The sequence below is a fragment of the Solanum stenotomum genome, chromosome 7 (assembly GCF_019186545.1).
Source record: "Solanum stenotomum isolate F172 chromosome 7, ASM1918654v1, whole genome shotgun sequence".
NCBI classification, from domain to species: Eukaryota; Viridiplantae; Streptophyta; class Magnoliopsida; order Solanales; family Solanaceae; genus Solanum; species Solanum stenotomum.
The window spans coordinates 48,441,416-48,449,688 of NC_064288.1; positions in this window are offsets into that span (position 1 = coordinate 48,441,416).

Below are 8,273 nucleotides of genomic sequence, written 5' to 3' on the forward strand. Positions count from 1 at the left end.
ATACTCCTTAAAAGAATAATGATCCAACTAAAATCATATATCGATTACTGAAAGGAAAAGATTACTTAAATAATATATCTCTAGCCCAAATCCCACAATAAAACCATGGAGCATCTATTAGAAATACATGAGTTCAACTGTCGGGCTTGGAAATCCCAAGGAAAGAAGTCATAAGCTATAATTAGATAGAGCTGAAGCACTAGCATCCACGAATAATATGAGGTGAGCCTCAATAACATAATCCACGTGAATGAACTCGCCAGCCACTAGTCTCACCCTCTGCAATGATATCAGCATAGACATTCATGTAAGGAGTGAGCTCACCCTCACCCATCACCTAAACATAATACGGAAACAGTGGTGTTAATGGGGACGATGATGAGCGTGATTTGGTGGTCCAAGTGAGTGAAAATTTTGTGCAGCAATTATAATTTGAATGTTGCTGATTCTACATGTGTTGGGGATGTGCGAAACGAGCTTACAGGAGATGCAAATTGTGTATCAAAATTTGGGAATGCACAGTTTCAATCGATAGGTGATGGCCAAAGGGATCAGTTGGCTAAGGTTGCTGCTAAGCTGGGTGAAAGTGGCGAAGAGCACACTAGTTTGACTGATGCTAGTGTAATTAATCAAGCTTTAGTTGCGGCGCCATTTGTAAAAAATTCTGGCCAACAGCCAACAAGTACATCAATCTAACAATGCGACTGAAGGGAAATTGGTACATAATTCAAATTGGACTGTGGTGACAAAGAAAAACTCTCCAGGTGTTAGAATTGGTTCACCAATTCGTAACACAATGCAGCAAATTGTAGGCAGTCAAGCTACAAACTCAAGTGCTCGAGCAATTGTTCCAGAGGAGGTTCCGTGTCTCAACACTTTTGATGCTCTTTTGGATAATATTGTGTATTAGATCAATCCAACTACTTGAAAATGGTTATTGATTAACACATTAAAGGAAAATCAGTTTACTACTATGGTTAATCATTGAACAATCTACCACTTGTCAGTTTAAATGCCTCAATACAAGAGATTCCTTCCCTATCATTGGAACTGTTGGGTGAGCAACATGGGTATTCGAGGCAGCAGCTAATGTCTACAAGGAATGACCAAAATGTTGAGAAAGCTAAGATCTCAGTTTCTCTAAAAATGAAATGGTTATTTCTAGAAAGGAACAACAAGGTGCGACAAGTGCTTTGAGGTGGGCAGATATAGTAGATGAAGAGGAAAAGAGGGTGAGTTCCCCTCCTATGCACAACAAATTGAGCCCTGCAGCTCCTATTTTGGTTCCTAGAAGTGCCAAATCAGTAATACCTGGGAAAGGGTTTGCCATCAACTGATGTTGCTGCAATTTTAGGGGATCATTTGGTGAGTTTCGATGTTGAAAAGTTTACTTTTCTAACACCTATTAACACAAAAAAACAACTACAAGTTGGTGGAAGTAGTCATTTCTCTCCAAATAGATTTGATAACCTACAAGATGAGGACATCTTTGGGGAAGGTGAAGAAGAGGATGTGTTGGATCATCGTTTTGCAAATGCAATTAGGAATGCAGATATTTCTCCTAGGCAACAATGCAATAACAAAAAGAAGCACGAAAGAAGACTAGTTGGGATGGTAAGATGAGTGAAGAATTTGTTCCAAGACACCTACTGATGCGACTAGCAAAACAGAATCACATGACAGTGTCAACAGACAACAAGATTCAATCAACCGAAGAAAAAGTGATGAACTATCAAAAGCTATTGGACAGATTTGAAGAAGACAAGAGAAAAATACTCCAGGATATTTTCGAAGAGTAATCTGTTTTAGTTCATCCATTTGTAAAGGAAGTTTGAGGTTCATAACTCAACTTTCTTTTTGGCTTTTATAATTTTGAATTACTTAAGCATCCTCACATGTAATACAATCATAAACTATCTAATTATCTCTAGTTCTTATTTTCTTCATGATTGTTAAAAGTAGAGGTTCTTAACCTCATTAGGATTGGTAAGATAAGGTCTAGCCCCCCTTGCTTGTACTTATCCCAATTGAGAATTTTTATTTGATTATTAATAAAAGATCACCAGGTATAGGTGGAGTAGTTCTTTTAAAAAATATTGAGAAAACTAAACAAACCAATAAAATTAGTTGTTTTTAACCCTTCACAATAACAACAGTACCCACATAGATGCTCGTCACCTCATCTATGCGAGATTGTCATCACTCCCAAGTACAGTCATATAACACATAGACACTTTAAGAAGAGTCAAAGAAAGCCTCAACTTGCCTTAAATGGAGTTTATACGATCAAATCAAAGTCCTTCCCTTCTGTATAACCTTCGACCTTCAAAACCGTTAAATATGATTTTTTAACTTTAGACACAAAATTCTCAATTTTGTATACTCATAATCAATTTTAAATGATAAAATAATCGATAAATCAGAAATATGATTTCAACAAAAAGACAAGTCCAAATCAACCTCCAAATCGAAGAATTGGGATTTCTTGATCTAGGGTGAAACTCCCCCCTCCCCCCAATATTTCTCCAACTCATGGATAAAAATGAAAGCCAGCCGAAGGAATAATGAAAGAATACCTAAATAAGGATTAGATACTTAACCCCTTGTTAAACAGAGGAAAATGATGTGAAAATAACTTAATTTTAAGCTCTAGAACTTAATTGTTCAAAATAACAAATAAGCACAATCTGAAATTTAATGTATTGTTAGATTGCACTAGTAATATCATTTTTCACTAAAACACTATAATTTACTCATACAACCTCGGAATGCATTGATTCATTTTTCATGAGTTTAAATAATTATAGGGATCGCTTCATCCAATCAAAACTCAATTATGTGCTCGTTTAGCCAGTCAAATTTAATTGTTGCTCGTTAAAAAATTATTTCATTTGTCGTCATAAAAATCTGATCTCGGCTTATCAAAATTGCACCAAACTTTCCAAATCAATCCTATTATTCATGCTAAAAATTTCAAAAGTCCCAGAATAATTTTTCGATCTCAAAAACTAAAAGCGGACCTTTTAATCGACATATTTTTATGCTTAAACAAGGCAAAGCATCGAAAAGGCTAAAAATACATTTGAACTCATATAGAACTTCCGGTCACAAATCAAATATGCTACTAGCTTGGAAACAATATTTTAAATTCAATGAAATCATCAAAATATTCAAATGAGGTAGTCTTTTGTTTCACCAAGGTGATCACAGTGGGAACCTTTGGAAATCTCATTATTTGAATTGTAAATCATGAAAACTGACCCAATCTTATCAAAAATAAATTTCACTTTCAATTGACATGCAAAAGGACGGAGACAAAATATCATATCCCACGAAATCACAACAATACTTAATAATAAACATTTTTGTCCAAGATTCTTTGACGTCGTACTCCTTCATAACCCACATACTACATAACTCCTTGGATAATTACAACACATAGAGAGATCATTTCCCAACACATTGAGGCACGTATTGACACTCATAACTCTCCATCATCGATTTCTTCTACCAAAGAAACGATTGAGGATTTTGACTAAGAAAGAGGAAAAGGAAAGAACGAAGAATTCAGACAGCCTTGAGGAAACTTAGGTTTTTCTATACTTGTCTGAAAATGACGTGGTCTAATCACAACCTTTCATCAAGAAAGGAAACGGATCAAATATAAGCCATTGGATCAATCGATATAGAATCATTCACTCACGTGAGAAGCATGTGAAGAATAAAAGTTTGTTACATATTGTTAGATGTTGTACAAATTAGATAATGACAAGTGTATAGGCTTATTATCTTTGTTTTTTTATTTTTCAGTAGATATACTTGTATATATACATGATATCAGGGATGAATAGAGATTCAGAAATTTTCCCAATCTTCCTCTTTAATTCTTTCAGCACGACATGAAAACAAAATTGCCTTATCTACAACAACGTTTCGTCGTTTCTCCCATCAACTAATTCAACAAAAATGATGTCCCAGTTTTTATTACAAAAAATGAATATGTGTGGTAGAAATAACCCAATTAAGATTCCCATTCACAAATATATGCCACTTCTTGAATAGTATCCCAATCTGAAAATCATCCAAACTGCTCTAAGAATTGATATTTAGATTATATAATTCCCACATCATAATGTGAATTGTTATAAAGCTCATATCAGATAAAACTCACTACCTTATAATCATTATGAAGCTCATTATATCCAAAATCATACTTGAAAAAGAAACCCAGTTATAGCACTAGATATTTTTTTTATCTTCCCAATTGACAGATTCCGTAAAAACAAGTCTTTGTTCTAAATAGCAAGACAAATCAATTCATTGGTAGAACCTACAACCTCAATAAAGTAATTTTTGAAGTTGTTCGTAGGATAATCCGAGTCAATTATCCATTTATAGGGTGCTAGATAGATCTCTTCGCGCATCACATTGTCATAAAGTGAAGAACTAACAAAACAACCCTTAAGATATTTAGGTGAATTAAACCCTAATATAAGCCTATGGCAGGTGTATCCCTTGTTATTAGCAGCCATATTGAGGTGAGACGTCACAAATTTAGGGCTAAAGATTAAATCAAGCCATGATTTTGAAACACGCTTGAATTTCACGAGGGATCTTCCTGATAGTTTTAAGAGAATTTTGTTGATGAGATTTGCTGGCAGAAAAGGTAATTCAAAGCTTGAATCTTGAATTGAAGTATAAGAAAATGGAGCACTACTAGTGTGTTTGCTCTGCTTTGGTTGGCGATAGAAGGCTTCATCTCTCTCAGATATCATTTGTGCTACAAAAATTTGAGTTCTTCAAAAAGACAAGGTTTTTGATGTTCTTCTGTGTAATTATCTCTGAAAATATTTCCTAATTACACAGAAGAACATCAAAAACCTTGTTGACTTCTCAAGAGCTCAAATTTCTGCAACACAAATAGATTCTGTGAGATGAAGCCTCTCATCGATAAACCAAAGCAGAGCAAACCCATTAGTAGTGCTCCATTTTCTTCTACTTCAGTTCAAGATTCAAGCTTCGAATCACCTTTTCTGCCAGCAAATCTCATCTACAAATTCCTCTTAAAACTATAAGTAAAATCCCTCATGAAAATTAAGGGATTTTAAAAATCCCGGCTTCGTTTAATATCTTGCCTTTTAATTTGTCAAGTCCCATATCAGCATATCTACTAATAACAAGGGTTACACTTGTCATAGGCTTATTATTTAATCCACCTAATATCTTAAGGATTGTTCGGTTAGTTTTTTACTTTATGATCATGTGGTACATGACTTGATTACTCTAGCACTCTATAAATGGACAATTGACTTGGATTGTCCTACGAACAAATCCCAAAATCACTCAATTGAGGTTACAGGTTTTGTTAATGGATTAATTTGTCTTGTTATTGAGAGAAAATAATTGTTTTTTATGAAATCCATCAATTGGGAAGCTTAGTCGAGTGCCATAATTGGTTGCTTTTTCATGTATGATTTTTTAAAAGATGAGTTTCATGATGATTATAAGGTAGTAGGTATTATCTGCTATAGGCTTTATAACAATTCATGTTTTGATGTGGGATTATATATAGTCTAAATAACAATTCTTGGAGTCGTTTGGATGATTATCAGAATTGGATACCATTTATGAAGTAGGGTTTGTTTATGAATGGAAAGCTTCATTCAGATATTTCTACCACGCATATTCATTTTTTGTAATAAAAGTAGGACTTCATTTTTGTTGACTTGGCTGATGGGAGATGGGGAGAAATGGAGAAACCTTGATGTGGAGAAGGAAATTTTGTTATCATGTCAGGCCTCGGTGTGTTGGTAAATGATCTCCCTATGTTTTGTAATCATCTGAGGAGTCACACAAGTATATGGGTTATGGAGTACGAGGTTGAAGAATTTTGGACGAAGATATTTATCATTAAGTATCCTTATGATTTTTGTCGCATCCCATTTTTCTCAAAATGAGATCCAACAACATGACAAGGCTTTTTAGGATAAAAAAGAGAGTCACCACCTAACCAATTAAAGACACTTTAGAGCACCATTCTAAATAAATCTACCAAATAAAATTAATTTAAAGGTCAAACACACCCAAAGATCGGGTAAGAATTCAAGTTACCTCAAAAGGAATGTGTTAGGCATGTTTCGAAGTCCACAAATGCGGATCCTCTAGCCAGATCTTGTGAATTATGTGGCAAACAAGGTCACTATTTTTATTAAATTAAAGGAGTGACTACATGATATATGATATAAAACTTGATTCAATAAGAAAGAGCAAAATAGGTAAAGGTTAACTTTAATTACTTGATATACTTTCTATGTGATGAGATGATTAAACAAGCTAACATTTTATTATCTAAGCGATAAAATAAAAAATAGAGTCAATCAAAAGGCATTAATTATCTAAAGTAAACTATGTGATAAAATAGGCAAAACTTTATTTAAACCCTTCGGGGTGGCCGAGTGGTTTGGACTTGGGACTTTCACGTTGGAGGTCTCAAGTTTGAAACCCCTTACTAGCGAATGCATGAGGTTTTCCTTTTGGGTCGAGCTCGTCGCATCGGGCTTGCCTAGTGCGAGTTACCTCTCATGTGTTGTTTGTGAGCTGCATAGGAACGAGGGTTTTACCCTGTGCACACCCAAAGGTTAGCGGCGGCGGATTTCCCACTTTCCCTTGTCATAAAAAAATAGGTAAAACTTTATTTAAAGCAAATTAACAAAGATAGGCGAAGTGATTATTAATTAACACAAGTTTTAAGTGATAAGATAACAAGACAAGTTAAACTTATTTATTATTAAATAATATAAACATGTAAAACTTTCTTAAAATAAATAAATAGATAAATATTACACAATAAGACAATAATTAATTAAGAAAATAAATAAGCGGGGAAAGAGAACCAACACCAAAAGATACGGAAAAAAATAATAAAGGTCGAATGTAAACTAATCTACCCAAAAAAGAGATAAAACGTAACTATAAAAGTTGATTTGTAAGCATTAAAAGTATTTCAAATTTAAACCAATTTGTAAGAGAATTTAAGGAGGCTTCAAATGTTTGTTTCTTTATAAGAATGATACCACGATATTATTAATCGTTCTGCTCCACCATAGAAACATTTTTTATTTGAGATCATTCTTAGAAATTAATAATAGTATTTGAAGGATAATTGAAATATTTGATTTAATTACAAACACATAAAATTACATATAAATACACATAATCCTTCGAAAAGTCTTTGGTAAGTAGTAATCTCAGGGACGCGTGGGCTTAGTTAAAAAACTGAGGATTAAATCTCGTAATTCCTATTACTTTTGCACTAACTATAGGTTAGGAGATAGTGCTTATATATAGTTAGAAATAAAAGTGTCATGTCCAATTCAAATTATGAAAAGCGAAGTTGAACAATGAGATAAAGAAAAATAAAAACTACTTTAGTTAACAATTGAATTTGAATTTAAATACTTGAATAAAAATAAGTAAAAGTGAAATGAGACATGAAAAAAAAAGTAGCATGATAGCCACCTCAAACTTCTTTTGTTACAACATATATTCAAGTTATTACATGCCATGAATGAATGAATGGAAAAAAAAAAAAGTGAAAATCTAAGCAAAGCCAAAGCCAAAGTTATATAATTAGAGCATGTACTTATAAGTCGAAGAGAAAGTGAAAATCTAAGCCAAAGCCAAAGTGCAACATGCTAAATCGATGATAACACAATGACACGCTCAAATTACACTTCCTTTCAGAAGCATAAGCGATCGTTATCAAGTAAAGAACCCAACTTGTAGGTTGAGGTCGATCCCACGAGAAAAATGGTTTAGACTTTACTTTTAACCAACAATTATATTCAATTAGTCAAATTATTTCCAGAAACAGGTAATAAAAGGGGGTTTGTGCTTGTGTGAAACAAATAGTAAAAACTTAGTAAGTAATCAATAATTAAACTCAACTTTGGTTGTTATCAAGATAAGAGAAATAACTAGGGTATACGTGTTCCCCATAATCTCATAACGCAGTAATCCTAGTAATAGCAATCCTTTTCTAGTATGTTACATGCAAAGTGATAAGTTAGGTATCTCTAAATCCTTGGTCCGGCATCTAGAGAATTTCATCCCGCACCTTGGTCCGGCTACGTGTGTATAATTTACTAACCCTTACCTTTACCTCATATTAGACATCATAATCGATGTTTGGCTTAGTTATTACTTCGCACCAATCGACACTAGCCTATTAGATAGTATCACACTAAATCTATGTTGATAATTCTTTTCTTGTT